The sequence below is a fragment of the Giraffa tippelskirchi genome, chromosome 2 (genome assembly GCF_054371585.1).
Source record: "Giraffa tippelskirchi isolate mGirTip1 chromosome 2, T2T-mGirTip1v1.2.pri, whole genome shotgun sequence".
Classification (NCBI taxonomy): Eukaryota; Metazoa; Chordata; class Mammalia; order Artiodactyla; family Giraffidae; genus Giraffa; species Giraffa tippelskirchi.
Genome location: NC_137276.1, coordinates 122,861,164 through 122,877,361, shown reverse-complemented (window position 1 = coordinate 122,877,361; position 16,198 = coordinate 122,861,164). Strand labels below are relative to the sequence as shown.

Sequence of the window (16,198 nt, the reverse complement as noted above, 5' to 3'; positions counted from 1 at the left end):
GTTCAGTTAAAGCATATGAGGTTTTTTTCTTTTTTTTCTTGTCTGAAATTAACCAGTTATACACATTAGCAGCTTTGAAATAAAGAGCACATTAACAACTCTAGATATTTCTTTATTTGTCCACAATGAGAAATGTTGCCTACCTAAATCCAGGATGAAAAAATCCTCCTTCTTCTCTCTGTCATATATTCTGCTAGTAAATTGCTGAATCACTGTGTGTGGCAGCCGAGTTCAGCTCTTGGGCATGCCTCTTAGAGAACTGTCAGGGGCACCCAAGGTCCCTCTGCTATTTCTAGATGACAGGAATAGCAAAGCAGCCTGATGCCATACTCTCAGCAGCTATGTGAGTATGTGTGTGTATGAGAGAGAAATTATTTCCTTCCTCTTTATTAAAGCTGGTAGAGACTGTATCCCTGCATGTTTATGCAAATCAAAGTTTGTACAATTTGAGCATAAGGTAAGGATCTTAAGAAATCTTGTAATATGACTCTAAATGGTAGTGTGGTAAAATGTAGGCAGCCCTGGACAGGAGTCAGGGGAGTTGGGTCCTGTCTCAATGAGGTACATAAACTATACGTCACTTTCCAAGACTAAGGTGAATAAAAATTTGATACTTAAAATTTTCCTTCTCTCACTGTAAAAATAAACCACAATCTGCAGGTTAACTCTACTTTTAAAAATTCTTGTTGGGAGTAGTACAACATTCTGGTAATAATGTTTTATTGATTTCTAGTTCTATTACCATTTTTGTCTTCTTCAAATTGAAACAAGTCTCTTTAATCCATCCTTGAAAAAGTCTCCTGTAACCCCTTAATTATTATCCTTTAGAGCGAGACATAATAACATAGTAAAGAGCTGATGAGCACTCAATAAAACTATAGATTATTTTATAGGTCAAGAGTATTAGCTCTACAAGAGAAGAAACCAACTTAAATACTGGAAAAGGCCTGCCTGGATTTGACCAAATATTTTACTAGTAATGTGATACTGAGCATGTTACATAAACTCTTGGAGTATTAGTTTCCTCTTCCCTAATAGACCCTACACTACAGGGTCACTGTGAGAATGAAATGTTATAAAACATGTAAAGTTTTTAGCATAGTGCTTGATCTGTAGTAAATGTTTGTGACTTACACTGAAATATTATCTAATTAAATATTTCTTAAAATGTTTGCCAGCTGGGTCCTAAAATCTCTGGATTATACAGAAAATTATTTTTTGTATTTTATTTGTTATGATGGATTTTATTAACACCTATTTGAATTTACAGTATTGGGTTCTATTTTAGTTGCTGTTTAGTACTGACTGATTCTTTCAAATAATGTGTTACAATCCTTAAGCCTTTTTAGTTTCACTGATATGTCATCAACCTTCCCCAATCCTCCAATTCTTTGTCAGAAGATATGACTGGTTTTTTTTTTAAACACAAAATTATCTTAAAAAATTTTTTAAAGATTTATTTATATATATATATTTTTTGGCAATGCTGAGTCTTCATTGCTACACATGGGCTTTCTCTAGTTGCAGAGAGTGTGGGCTACTCTTTGTTGCGGTGTGTGGTCATCTCATTGCAGTGGCTTCTCTTCTTGCAGAGCAGGGAGTCTAGGGCCTGTGGGCTTCAGTAGCTGTAACACATAGGCTTCAGTAGTTGCAACACTTGGGCTCAGCAGTTGTGGCTCCTGGGCTCTAGAGCACAGGCTTGATAGTTGTGGTGCATGGGCTTAGTTGCTCTATAGCATGTGGCATCTTCCTGGAGCAGGGATCCAACTCATGTCCCCTGCATTGTCAGGCAGACTCTCAACTACTGGACCACCAGGGAGGCCCATGACTGCTTTTGAAAAAACAAATTCCAGAAGAAGGTCTATTTCTAACAATCAACCCTTCTAGCTGAGTAAATAGAATTCAGATGTGGAAAATTCATTTTTAAAAAAGATAAGAGAACATTGTAAGAAAAGTTTCACAGTAGGAAGACAAGGCAATTTTCTGAATTATTTAGGGAGAAAATCTACTTTTTATTAAGTTATATGAAGATGTCATGTTTAAATACCCTTCATCTGATGGCTTTGAATATCCAATTTACTTACTGAATTAAAAAGAAAATATTCTTTGATGATGGGGAAATTTTGCAAATGCTAGAACAATTGAAAGACATGTTCTCATTATTTTCTGTTTTCTTCTGCTGTCTCTATAGAGTATATCTCAATACGCTATGGTTAGTTATCTAGAATATCTCTTAAAATCTCCAGAGGCTGTTGTAGATAATGGGCTGATTATGTATTGTGAAAATTCATAGGTTTTTTTTTTTTTTATCTTTGGAAGGAATTATTGTTTCCGTTAATCCGAACTGCAGTTTATAATCTAAAAACATAGTCTTGCTACTTATATACTCTAAGATGGGCTTCTCTGGTGGCTCAGACATAAAGAATCTGCCTGCAGTGCAGGAGAGACCCAGGGTCAGTCCCTGGGTTGGGAAGATCCCCTGGAGAAGGGAATGGCTACCCATTCCAGTATTCTTGCCTGGAGAATTCCATGGACAGAGGAGCCTGGTGGGCTACAGTCCATGGGGTCACAAAGAATTGGACACGACTGAGTGACCAACACTTTCACTTTCATACTCTGAAATGAATAAAAATTTATTATTTTCATGATAATGGTAACTGTTAAGCTATTAAAACTCAAGAATAACACACGTGGAAAATTAATAAGGTTTTTCATTATGGGGTTTCAAAGCATTTGTTGAAATAAGAAGAAACAACTTTTCATATCTAGAATTTAAATGGAAAATTCCTAATTCAAGTTAAATCTATAATGATTTTCAAGATAGTATGATGATTGCAGAGAAAAATTGAAGATGACTACAACAGGAAACTTAAACCAGGATGACCACTCGTGATGTAATGCCTCTAAATAAAACTTATTAGAAACAGTAAAATGGAGAAAAAAAAGGAACAGTAAAATGGAAGACTGATGGAAAATAGACAAATGAATTTATCATTAGGAGTATAACTGTCAAAGGGACTAGATATTTGTTTTGTCTGGGTAATTTTTTTCTTTTCTAATACAAGGATTTAATGCTGTAAATGTCCTCAGCTCTGATTTAGCTGCATTCCATGAATTTTGGTATGTTTCATACTCGCTTTCATTCAGTTCTACGTGTTTTTAAGTTTCCTTGGAGATTTCTTTTCTGACCTATGGGTTGTTGAGAACCATGTTGTTTAATTTCCAAGTGTTTGTTAAGAGGGCAGATCTCATGTCAAGTGTTCTTAACACACACACACACACACACACACACACACACACACACACACACACACGCACACAGCCAAAGGAACACAAGGAAACTTAGGGAGGTGTTGGATATGTCCTTTACCTTGATTGTAGTGGTGGTGTCAGGGGTCTTTGCCTATGTGAAACTTATCAAACTGAGCACATTAAATTGGTATAATTCTTTGTATATGAATTATACTTTAATAAAGCTATTAAAACGATTTCATTTGAGTCTAATCTACTCCATTCTGTAATGATTCTACTAATTAGTTTCATTTTGATGTTGTTTTACATAATCTTATTTGCTCATCAGCAATACTGGCATAGTAAAAAATGACAAAAAATTAAAAGAGCACAACTATTTCTAGGTATTAAACTGACAGATTAATATTAAAGACAAGAGCATTTGCTTCAGATTACTTATAGGAATAATAGATTTAAGTGATTAGATTTGTTGTTATGCCAAAAAACAGGAAAAATTATTGTTCCAATAATATAGCTCTGCCAACTTTTACTTGTTCACCCTTCAGATTAGTTTAACTATTAAGACCATTATTGATTACAGAACAACTTGACCAAATAATTTATTCAGTAAATATCAATTCAACAAATATTGACAGATACCCGGCCACTCAATAGGTTCTAATCTGCTGTAAGAAAAATTCCTTTTTATGGAATGAATCTTACTATCTGCATTGTTTTTCTGAATCGCTTTCTGATTTGTTCCATTAGTAGAGTAATAGCCCATGTAGCCTCAGTCAAGCCTCTATAGACTATGAGATCTCAGTTTCTTTCCTGGCAGAAAACTGAAGTCTACTGTCATAGCATTGGTGCCAAAGTGGCAGGTATGTGATCAGGAAGCCTCCCTGACAGCTGGAAGAGCTGTGGGTAATAAACACAGTCAAGCCTTCCCTCTTGAGATCAATGAATTAAGGAAGCTGGAGGGTGTATCATAACAATTACCCAGCCACACCAGCATTTATGCATTGTTATTTCATTACCATGCCCCTCAGCCTCTTAAACTTTACCTAAAGCAATTATTATTTAATCTGAATTATTACTTATACAATTGACAAGATTAATTTTTCAGAGGCAGCATCCATACTTGTATTATATTTATGAGAAAGTTCTAAGGGTGGCTTTAAAATACCACGCATTTCTTAACATTGGGGAACCTTGTTCAATTGAAATACAGTTGCCTTTAATGTATTTAAAAACAGTCCAGATTTTTACATCTATTTGATACAGAAATTTTATAGTTACTATATAATAGATCATTATACAGTATTTATCCCTGGAGTGGGGCATGGTAACCCACTCCAATATTCTTGCCTGGAGAATCCCATGGACAGAGGATCCTGGTGGGCTATGGTTCATAGGGTTGCAAAAAGTTGGACAAGACTGAAGTGACTTAGGACAGCACAGCACAGTATTCATATTTCAAAAAGTGGAACTGATTGGAGGTGGAGGAATTACTTATCAGTCCAGATGCAAATGTCATAGGTTTAATAAATCTCTCAGACTATCTGAAGCTGGAGAATTCTGGAACCCTAACAAACTATTTCATTTTGTTCTCTTGTGGCTCATAAACCAAGACTGGCGTCTCTTTGGGAAGGTTTTGGAATACTATGCAATCAGAGCTTCACAAGGACAACACACTGAACTTCATACTGTGGCAGCCCTGGCACCCAAGGGTGGCCCTTGATTGCCAGTGTCCAAGCTGATTCTTTAGGTCCAGGGTTCTAAGGAAAAACTTGGCCCAATTAATTGCATCTATATTTCTCATTTCTTTCTTTCTCACTGCCCTTAAACTCAACCAGTCCTGCTGTTGGAGGTTGATTCCAACCACAATAGGGAACCCAAGATTTACTCCCTACTAGGTCTATCCACAAGAAGCTAAGGACTTGAGGTAAGCCATCATTGAGCTTAGACCTTAGTGCATAATGAATGAATGGGTTAGAAACTGACAAGCTGTGTTGTGGTGTAGACTGTGGACATTGATCTTCTATTAGCATTCATCTACATAGATTACTTTTCTTTCTATGCTCCTCTAAGATTCTTTAAGTAGGTCAGCCACTCTCCTATTGGGAGATAGTGCCAAGAAGTGGGAGGATTTCAGCTGTTCATAAACTTTTGATGAGCCAAAACCTAGAAAACTCAGAGACTTACAGGAACCAGCCAGATAATTACTGTGCTCTGGTAGTGACTCTGGTGAACCCCAAACCACACTGCATCAATCTAAAAAGAGTGGCTCCTCCTAGGGTTTCCAACAGGCTTTATAGATTAAGGGAGTTTTCAAGATGTGGGATTCTCAGTACTAAAACTGGAAATTCCTGGGCAACTGGCATGAGTTGGCCACCCTAGCTTCTACTCAACATAGCCAGCTGTTACTATATTTGAACTTCCTTCTTTCTAATTTTCCTTTCTTCATTATGCAAAATCTTCTAATGTTGGGAATTAAATCTGAACAATAACCTATGGATAAAAACAATGACCAAACTCGGTCCAGGAACCTCCCAGTTTGTAATCTCTGAGGGAGGGAGAGTTAAGTAGATGACTTTGGTTTGCTTTTAGTCTGTATCTTAAACCAGAGTCAAAAATTAATCATTGTGGCTCACGTATCCATAATATCTTACTAACCCTGGGGCTTACCTGGTGGCTCAGACGGTAAAGAATCTGCCTGCCAATGCAGGAGACCTGGGTTTGATCCATGGGTCAGGAAGATCCCCTGGAGAAGGGAATGGCTACACACTCCAGTATTCTTGCCTAGAGAATTTTATGGACAGAGGAGCCTGGCAGACTACAGTCCATGGAGTCCCAAAGAGCCAGACAAGACTGAGCGACTATAAATGTTCCATGTAAGCCTTAAGGCTGAAACCTAAACTAGTTATAAATTGTGTCATTTTAATCTTTTTTTTTTTAATCCTTGTATCTGTATATACCCTCTTTGGGAATCCACCAGAGGTATCAGTGAGAAAACAGAATTCAGAGACTCTGTTTATGCCCAAGACTATCATCACAACTAATATTCTAATTATCACAATGCTCTGCATGTTCTTCTGTCCTTTCACCACTGACCCTGTCACTCTTTTCTTTTTGCCATTTTTAATTTGCTTATTTCATCAAAAACAAACACCTTTACATCCTCAGCTTTTTCTTTTTCATAGATCATCCCCTCCGCCCACTAGACATAAATAATAAATGTAAAAATACTTAGAGCAGTGCCTAGAATATAATGTGTCAATAAACATTTTAATCACAATCACAATAATTATTAACTGAAACCTGCCTCTGCTGAGAGGACACACTATTTTGCAATTCTCTCAAAGGGAAGCTTCCTGTTTTCTATAATGCCTCAGGTGTCCTCACAGGGACAAAATGATTGTATTCTCCCAGCTACCCACTGTTGTTGATAGATCATTATTTTTCTTTCTTCCTGTGAAAACTTATGTTTTCAGATTCTTACCATTGACCCAAACGCTGTTTTCCTCATCTTTGTCGCTTAATCACAACCCTATTGTCACTGAGGACTGGTGATGCCTCTGCATTTTCCTCCACCCTGAATCCTGTCAGAATCTCAACAGACTTCATGTCCATGTGAACGAGCCATGCATTATAGCTTCCTGCTTTCTGTGCCTTCATTTTTACTGTGTGCCTCTTCAGTGTCATCAAGAGGAGCTCTGAAATCCTAAGTGTCAATATACCACTCTCAGACTACATCCTCCTTTAAAAACCTCTTTTATAGAAGGCACTAGAGCCTTTGCCTTTGCAGTACCACCCCCTTTCTCAGCATCATCCTTCATAGAAGAAACAAAAACTACCATGTGGAAATAGCCTTACTTCCCCTCCATTGAACTGTGACAGTTAGGTATCTGTCTTTCTACTACCTGACTCAGAGGAAAAGGACCCTGGCACCATCTTGATCAAGCTAAACTTGCCACTTGTGTTTTTAATCTAATCCACGCTGTCTAGAACATTTCCAGATCACTTCTCTCTATCCTTTCATTCTGTGTTAGTTCTGGATCCTTGCTGCTTGCCTGTCAATCCATTTAAGTCTCTTAAGTCTTGCATCTTAAAAAAAAAAACCAAAACCCAACAGAAACACCTCTCTTTATCCTCCAGCTATTACCCCACCTCTTCTCATTCCTTCATACATTAAGTTTTCAAATGCTCTTGTCCAGCATCTTTACTTCCCACACCCTCTTAAGCATTTCACACCTGGGCATTTTCCAGTCACTCTAATGAATAACTTCTGTTTAGCTCACTTAACACACTTGACCCTAGGAGAATCATTTTATTTTCTAATGCACTTGCTACTAAGGAGTATTTGACTAACCTTCATTCACTTTTTCCTCCATTACTTTATGTAGAGAATTTCATGTGTGTGCATGAGTTTTTGTCATTTTTCTGGCCATTTTTCAGCATCCCTCATTGTATCCTCCATGATTTTTCTCAGTTTTATACTTCTCATACTAACCAATATCCTTGTTATTCTCATTCATAACTACAGCACAGACCACCACTGACACATGATAACTCTCAAACCTATACCTGTGTCTCTGACCTCTCTTCTGAATTCTTGACTCATAATATGCAGTTCTCTGCAGGGCTTCCCAGGTCGCACCAGTGGTAAAAAGGAAATCCACCTGCTAATGCAGGAGATGCAAGAGACATGGGTTCGATCTCTGGGTCAGGAAGATCCCCTGGAGGAGGAAATGTCAACCTACTCCAGTAGTTTTGCCTGGAGCCTAGCAGGAAGCAGTCCATGAAGTTGCAAATAGTCACACACAACTGAGCACAGAGGTGGGAGTGTGGGAAATCTGTCCCTCAGTGTCCTAGGATCCTGCAAGACAACATATACAAAACTGACCTGGTGTTTCCCAGACTCTCATCATAGTCCTTATAATTGTCACCAGAATTGATTATTTTTTTCTACTATTGACCTGAGAATCCTTTAGAATCTGCCTCTTCCAATTTCCCTACATTTAATTAGTGCTATGTTACTGTGAACTAGGAGTCTTGCCCTCTATAGGAATGGCCTGCATGGGTGGCCCAGCCAAGCTCATTCATTGGTTGGGAGCAGCCCATGGGAAGCACGACCTTGTCATGAATAAAGTGGTGGACCTAGTGGGATGGACACTGGGGCCATTATACTCTACACACTGCAGGAGATCTGAGAAATACATTTTCATGGCTGCCATTTTCCAAAGCTTCTCCATTTAACCTCCTAATTATCTACATACATCTTTCTGATCCATTCATCTGAACATGGCCCCATCATCTTTTGGGGGGGGGGGGTTGGAACACTAACTCTTCTCTCTGCCACCACTCTTGCCTGCTTTTCTCTCTAGTCCATTCTCCAAGGTTCTGACAAAATGCTCCTTTACATATACAAATCCAACTTGGTAACTCCCAGCAACTAGATTATAATATTCCAGTGGACACTCAGGGATAAAAGCCAAGCCTCTTAGCATGGGAACAGTTCAGTTCAGTTCAGTCACTCAGTTGTGTCTGACTCTTTGCGACCCCATGAACCGCAGCACGCCAGGCCTCCCTGTCCATCACTAACTCCCGGAGTCTACCCAAACCCATGTCCATCAAGTCAGTGATGCCATCCAACCATCTCATCCTCTGTCGTCCCCTTCTCCTCCTGCCCTCAATCCTTCCCAGCATTAGGGTCTTTTCCAATGAGTCAACTCTTCGCATGAGGTGGCCAGAGTATTGGAGTTTCAGCTTCAACATCAGTCCTTCCAATGAATACCCAGGATTGATCTCCTTTAGGATGGATTGATTGGATCTCCTTGCAGTCCAAGGGACTCTCAAGAGTCTTCTCCAACACCACAGTTCAAAAGCATCAATTCTTCGGCGCTCAGCTTTCTTCACCGTCCAACTCTCACATCCATACATGACCACTGGAAAAACCATAGCCTTGACTAGACGGACCTTTGTTGGCAAAGTAATGTCTCTGCTTTTAAATATGCTATCTAGGTTGGCCATAACCTTCCTTCCAAGGAGTAAGCGTCTTTTAATTTCATGGCTGCAATCACCATCAGCAGTGATTTTGGAGCCCAAAAAAATAAAGTCTGACACTGTTTCCACTGTTTCCCCATCTATTTCCCATGAAGCATGGGAACAAGGATGTACCAAAATTCTACTGGGCTGGTCCAACTGCATCTGTCAATGTGACTTCTCCAGAAATTCATGGTACAATCCACTAACTGAATTTGTAGTCCCTCCAAAGCATTTTCCTCAGTTCCATGCCTCACGCCTTTACACACACAGTTTCTGCCTAGTGTCAACTCTTCACTCTCCTGCCTCCCCCCGCCTCACGGCCTCGTTATTCACTGGCACATGGCTTAGTATATTCTTCTAAGCTCACAGTTCTTGCCTTGGCTGTGCAACGGCTGGAAAGCTTTCAAAGTAAAACAAAACTGAGGCATAAGTACCTAAGATTCTTATTTAGTTAGCCTGGCTTCTTTTCCTCAGCAGAGCATTTTTGAGATTCATCCATGTTTTATGTATTAGTAGGCTGCTTAAGTAATTACTGAATTGGTGGTAACTGAAGAGACATGATTTTTTTGAATGATTAGTGAACATATATGCTGTTGAGTTAGAGTAGTTGCTAGAGTTCTTTTGCCAATGACCTTACATTGAAAACAATTTGAAAATTAAGTATTTAGATGGATCATTTGAAATAAAAATTTGGCAGCTGTTTAGTGGATAAAGCTGGTTGTTTGAATTCAACTAATTTTTTTAAAAAGCTGATTGTTTCTCTGAAATTTTTTTTTCAAAACATTTTGGAAATTTCTGTGAAAAGGTCATGTACACAAGACAACTAATGACTACTGATTCTATTTCCTTCACAAAGGGAAAAAGAAATAAACCATATATTGGCGAAAGTTGACTCTTAGGAGTGTCTGAATTCTTGTTCTGAATAAGAAAGTTCTGACGCAGTAGACTTGGCTTTGCCTCCCAGGGGCCTGCTTTCAGCTAGATTTGGGCACTGGAACCAAGAAAAAGATGGCAAACAAGGTGGCCCCTCCAGCAGAATGTAGGCAGCCTGCTTCACTGAAGCATAGGTTGCCAGGGCCTAAGCAGAGAGTCAGGACCAGGTATGTTTGTGAGGAAAGGGAGAGCAGCATAAGCCATGTCAGAATGGAGGAAAAAGGAGAGCCCCTGGGGCCATGGCTACAGGCTCTTCATAGACAACTGTGTTTTGACTGTGAATGGGTTGTGAGTTGGGCATAGCTTCAAACCGGTTCAGCTATTCCTGTGGAAATAATTTTTTAAAAACTGAAATGGTAGCGACAACCAAAAACATAACTAAATGTCACTTTCTTGACTTGAACACAAGGACTACTCATATCTGAAACGTTTAGTAGACCATCAGAGAAATGTTTGAACCACAAGGGGAAGTAGTCTTAAAAGCAGCCACAGAGAAAATGCAGGTTACCTGCAAAAGAAAGAAACTATCCTGCTTCAGTTTTCTCTTTGTAAAAATGAAGGGCAACAGGAACAGAGCAGCATCCACGTCATCGTGAAGGAAGAGGCTGTACCCAGCACAGTTCTTGTTTATGTATGACACCAGGAGAGATTTTCAAATATGCAAAGATTCCAGAAACATTTCACTCACTTATACTAATGCAAAGAAAATTACTTGAAGATGCATGTAGCCAACTGAAAGATGTCTCAAATGTAAAACTTTCTGAGAAAGTTATGCTATAAAAGATTGATGATAAGCATCAGTGTCAGTTAAATATAGAAGTAGGTCAACAAATCTATAGTAGACCACACAAGAAGAGATAATTTGTATAGGTTACACCCTTTCTACAGTGCAAAAAATCAAGCCATAACAAAAAATCTTTGCATAAAGAGCCTCCCCTGCAATGTGTCAAATGCCTTATAAAAATGACATCCTATCACCCAATAATCCTTTCCCTGAGCTAGCCTAAGAAACGATCTGAGATACAGACGATATATACACAAGGATGTTCCTCACATCGTTACTTATTATAGTGAAAATCTGAAATGAAATAGTCAGCTGTCATTGAATGGATACCCAATTACATGTGCATTTGAAATAAGTAGAGAAAAACTTAGAAGGCAGAGTATGGTGCGATTTAGGCAGGCATTAGGTCACAAAGGATATTGACAGTGGATATTTCCAGGCTTGCAAACTGCTGAGCCAGCTTACATGCTTCCCTGGGCAAGGCCACCCCTCTTTCATACCTAAACTCTCTACTCTGGAAAGGAGTATGCAACAATCATTTCTGTTTTTCCTAATGGTTAATTTAAACCCTACTTGTAAAGTTCTCCCCCAAAATGAATTCAGATTTGTTCCAGTGCTCATTATTTTCCACCCAGTTATATACATCCAATCCATCTGGAAGGAAATCCAAAGAAATTGTTATGAGTTCTTCAATCCCAAAGTTTTCACAGAGAGTTCCAGAAACAAGGGATGGAAGAGTGCTGGCACATAAGTATTTATTTATGTCCAAAAAAGTATTTATTGAAAATTATTTGAATATATCTGATGAAGAGAATGCAGTGTCAGTAAAGTTTTGAGAAGTTCCAGAACTGGTATGGAAAACTAAATGATTGTTCAGCAAATGTTCACTCACTGCCTAGTGCTCCCACCTCTTTTGGGAGGAATGTCTTCTCTGTACTGGGGATAATGGGTTTGGCTGTGTAACATGTTTTGGCTGATTGGATGTTGGTGAGATGACTGGCAGAGATTTGAAATATGCTTGTGAGAATGGCTGTAGCCTTTTGACTTTTGCCACAAAAATACAATGCTTGGGTAGCAGCCCAGGAGAAATGAGAGATCCATAAAGTAGATCTGGATCAATCCTATAGTTTGGCACCCAGCACAGCGAACCCAGTCCAGACCAACAAAATTCTAACAACTTGAAGATATGTGAGCAGAAAATACACACTTGTTGCTGTAGGTCACTGAATTTTGGAACTCAGTGATTTCTTATGCAGCATACAGTGGCAGCAGCAAACTGATAAAGTTCTGTCTGTAAATTTGGAGACAAATCAGGGAATTAAACAATATGTTGTGAAAAATGTTAGTACTTGTCAAAGGTGAATGTAAAATATGAAAGACTGTAATGTTACTCAGGAAAAAAAATACAAAAGTAATAGTTAAGTATATTCAGAAGCTAAGCTCATGAGAGAAGGAGAATAGAGGAAATTAAAAAAAAAGAGAGATTATTCAGAATCTTAGAACCATCAGCAGCTGAGGGCTAAAACACTTGGACCAAAACCTTCTAAAAATTGGAAGGAAGTGAAGTAATACACATGGTCTATATTTTGACCCAGTTATTTAATTTATTTGGGCCTCTGCTTTATCTTCTAGAAAAGAAGAGAATAGCAGTGGGTAAGCTGTTTCAGCATTAAAGCTTGATAAGCCTTTGAGATCATTTTAAATCTCTTTAGCAAAATAAGCTTAGAAAAGTATGCATCAGAGATTTTAAGGAAATTAAATTTTCATTATTTTGGTAAACCTGACTTTTTATAGTTATTCCTTATTCAGATTATTAAATGGGGCACTCATAATTCAACAAGAAATCAATTCAATAAGTAAATAACATTCCAGCTTAATGTAAAAACTGATTTGAACAGATTGCAGTTTTTGAGTTAGCTATGTTTAATGCAGTCACATCCATTTTCTTTTAATTTACTTCTCTGCTAAATGTTATTTCAATATTTTAAGATACCTTTTACATATTTCTAATTTCCCATATTAAGGAAACAATTTCTCTTTCAACATTCTCTAAGTGAAAATACACTCTATAAGACATTTTCATTCTGAAAAATCATAAAAGCAGCTGAGAAACAAATTTTTATCAGTTTTTATCCAAATGATCACTCAGTCACAAATTTTTGTTAATTTTGTGCTGGTACACAAGTAAGGGGGTTTCCCTTGTGGATCAGCTGGTAAAGAATCTGCCTGCAATGCGGAAGATCTGGGTTCGACCCCTGGGTTGGGAAGATCTCCTGGAGAAGGGAAAGGCTACCCACTCCAGTATTCTGGCCTGGAGAATTCCATGGACTGTATAGTCATGGGCTCACAAAGAGTTGGACATGACTGAGCAACTTTCACTTTCACGCAAGTAAGAGTTTAGGGATAATAAAGATTCTAACAGATTTGGAAAGTCACCTAGTTGATAAGACTGAAACTATCTAATCTATTGAAGAGTAGTATCAATATAAGCTTGAGAAATTTATAACACAACATAAATCATATTCAGTTCAGTTAAGTTCAGTTCAGTCACTCAGTCCTGTCCGACTCTTTGCGACCCCATGAAGAGCAGCACGCCAGTCCTCCCTGTCCATCACCAAATCCCTGAGTCCACCCAAACCCATGTCCATCGAGTCGGTGATGCCATCCAGCCATCTCATCCTCTGTCATCCCCTTCTCCTCCTGCCCTCAATCTTTCCCAGCATCAGGGTCTTTTCCAACGAGTCAGCTCTTCACATCAAGTGGCCAAAGTATTGGAGTTTCAGCTTCGACATCAGTCCTTCCAATGAGCACCCAGGACTGATCTCCTTTAGGACAGACTGGTTGGATCTCCTTGCAGTCCAGGGGACTCCCAAGAGTCTTCTCCAGCACCACAGTTCAAAAGCATCAATTCTTTGATGCTCAGCTTTCTTTATAGTCCAACTCTCACATCCATATGTGACTACTGGAAAAACCATAGCCTTGACTAGATGGACCTTTGTTGACAAAGTAATGTCTCTGCTTTAATATGCTGTCTAGTTTGGTCATAACTTTCCTTCCAAGGGATAAGCATCTTTTAATTTCATGACTGCAATCACCATCTGCAGTCATTTTAGAGACCAGAAAAATAAAGTCAGCCACTGTTTCCAACTGTTTCCCCATCTATCTGCCATGAAGTGATGGGACTGGATGCCATGATCTTAGTTTTCTGAATGTTATCTTTAAGCCAACTTTTTCACTCTCCTCTTTCACTTTCATCAAGAGGCTCTTTAGTTCTTCTTCACTTTCTGCCATAAGGGTGGTGCCATATGCATATTTGAGGTTATTGATATTTCTCCCGGCAATCTTGATTCCAGCTTGTGTTTCTTCCAGCCCAGCATTTCTCATGATGTACTCTGCATATAAGTTAAATAAGCAGGATGACAAAATACACCCTTGACATGCTCCTTTTCCTATTTGGAACCAGTCTGTTGTTCCATGTCCAGTTCTAACTGTTGCTTCCTGACCTGCATACAGGTTTCTCAAGAGACAGGTCAGATGGTCTGGTATCCCGTCTCTTTCAGAATTTTCCACAGTTTACTGTGATCCACACAGTCAAAGGCTTTGGCATAGTCAATAAAGCAGAAATAGATGTTTTTCTGGAGCTCTCTTGCTTTTTCGATGATCCAGCGGATATTGGCAATTTGATCTCTGGTTCCTCTGCCTTTTCTAAAACCAGCTTGAACATCTGGAAGTTCATGGTTCATGTATTGTTGAAGCCTGGCTTGGAGAATTTTGAGCATTACTTTACTAGCGTGTGAGATGAGTGCAAGTGTGTGGTAGTTTGAGCATTCTTTGGCATTGCCTTTCTTTGGCATTGGAATGAAAACTGGCCTTTTCCAGTCCTGTGGCCACTGCTGAGTTTTTCAGATTTGCTGGCATATTAAGTGCAGCACTTTCACAGCATCATCTTTCAGGATTTGAAATAGCTCAACTGGAATTCCATCACCTCTACTAGGTTTGTTCGTAGTGATGCTTTCTAAGGCCCACTTGACTTCACATTCCAGGATGTCTGGCTCACATCATCATGATTATCTGGGTCGTGAAGTTCTTTTTTGTACCGGTCTTCTGTGTATTCTTGCCACCTCTTCTTAATATCTTCTGCTTCTGTTAGGTCCATACCATTTCTGTCCTTTATCGAGCCCATCTTTGCATGAAATGTTCCCTTGGTATCTCTAATTTTCTTGAAGACATTTCTAGTTTTTCCCATTCTGTTGTTTTCCTTTATTTCTTTGCATTGATCACTGAGGAAGGCTTTCTTATGTCTCCTTGCTATTCTTTGGAACTCTGCATTCAAATGGGAATATCTTTCCTTTTCTCCTTTGCTTTTCACTTCTCTTCATTCACAGCTATTTGTAAGGCCTCTTCAGAGAGCCATTTTGCTTTTTTGCATTTCCTTTTCTTGGGGATGGTCTTGATTCCTGTCTCCTGTACAATGTCACAAACCTCCATCCATAGTTCATCAGGCATTCTGTCTATCAGATCTAGTCTTTTAAATCTATTTCTGACTTCTACTGTATAGTCATGAGGGATTTGATTTAGGTCATACCTGAATGGTCTATTGGTTTTCTCCACTTTCTTCAATTTCAGTCTGAATTTGGCAATAAGGAGTTCGACAAAAGTGCCTTGCATTCTAATAGCCATTTGCTTTCAAATGCTACCTGATAGATGGATAGGGCTTTCTCCATATGCAATTACCTGTTGTGAAGAATACGTACGAGAAATGCAAAGCCCAAGTAAGACAGATCTATGAACCATTAATTGGATTTTACAAAAGTACTGATAAACATCAAAGTTTATTACATTCTGCTGAGATTAAAATTTAATTAACAATGATAAATAATTTTAAGTATTTAAGTATTGCCCAAACCCCAAACTAAAATTCTTGTTTGATGTTTAAGTGTATTTTTCATAGCAGAGAATATCAGATAGATCATTGAACTCATCCAATGATGCTTATCCATAACTTCAATCTTATTCATAGCCTCACACTATTTCTGTTTTGCTGACCTATGTATAAGAAACATGACTTTTAATTTTTATTTCTATAAGCATAATTTTCATTTTTTAAAACATTTGGTTAATCCCATTTACTCTTTATATTTAAAGAGGTTCATCAGTTACAAACTATTTTGTGGTTATTGTATTTCACAGTTTATTTATGTA

General features: G+C 38.5%; 1 long non-coding RNA gene across 1 annotated transcript in view; it reads left to right on the top strand.

Moving 5' to 3' along the window:
* The first annotated feature begins 285 nt into the window (after positions 1 to 285).
* The window catches only part of LOC145522838 (uncharacterized), a 41,946-nt gene continuing 26,033 nt past the window's right edge, over positions 286 to 16,198 (top strand). The window contains exon 1 of the long non-coding RNA XR_014066187.1: positions 286 to 343. This is a non-coding gene — a long non-coding RNA (uncharacterized LOC145522838). The remainder of the gene's footprint in view (positions 344 to 16,198) is intronic.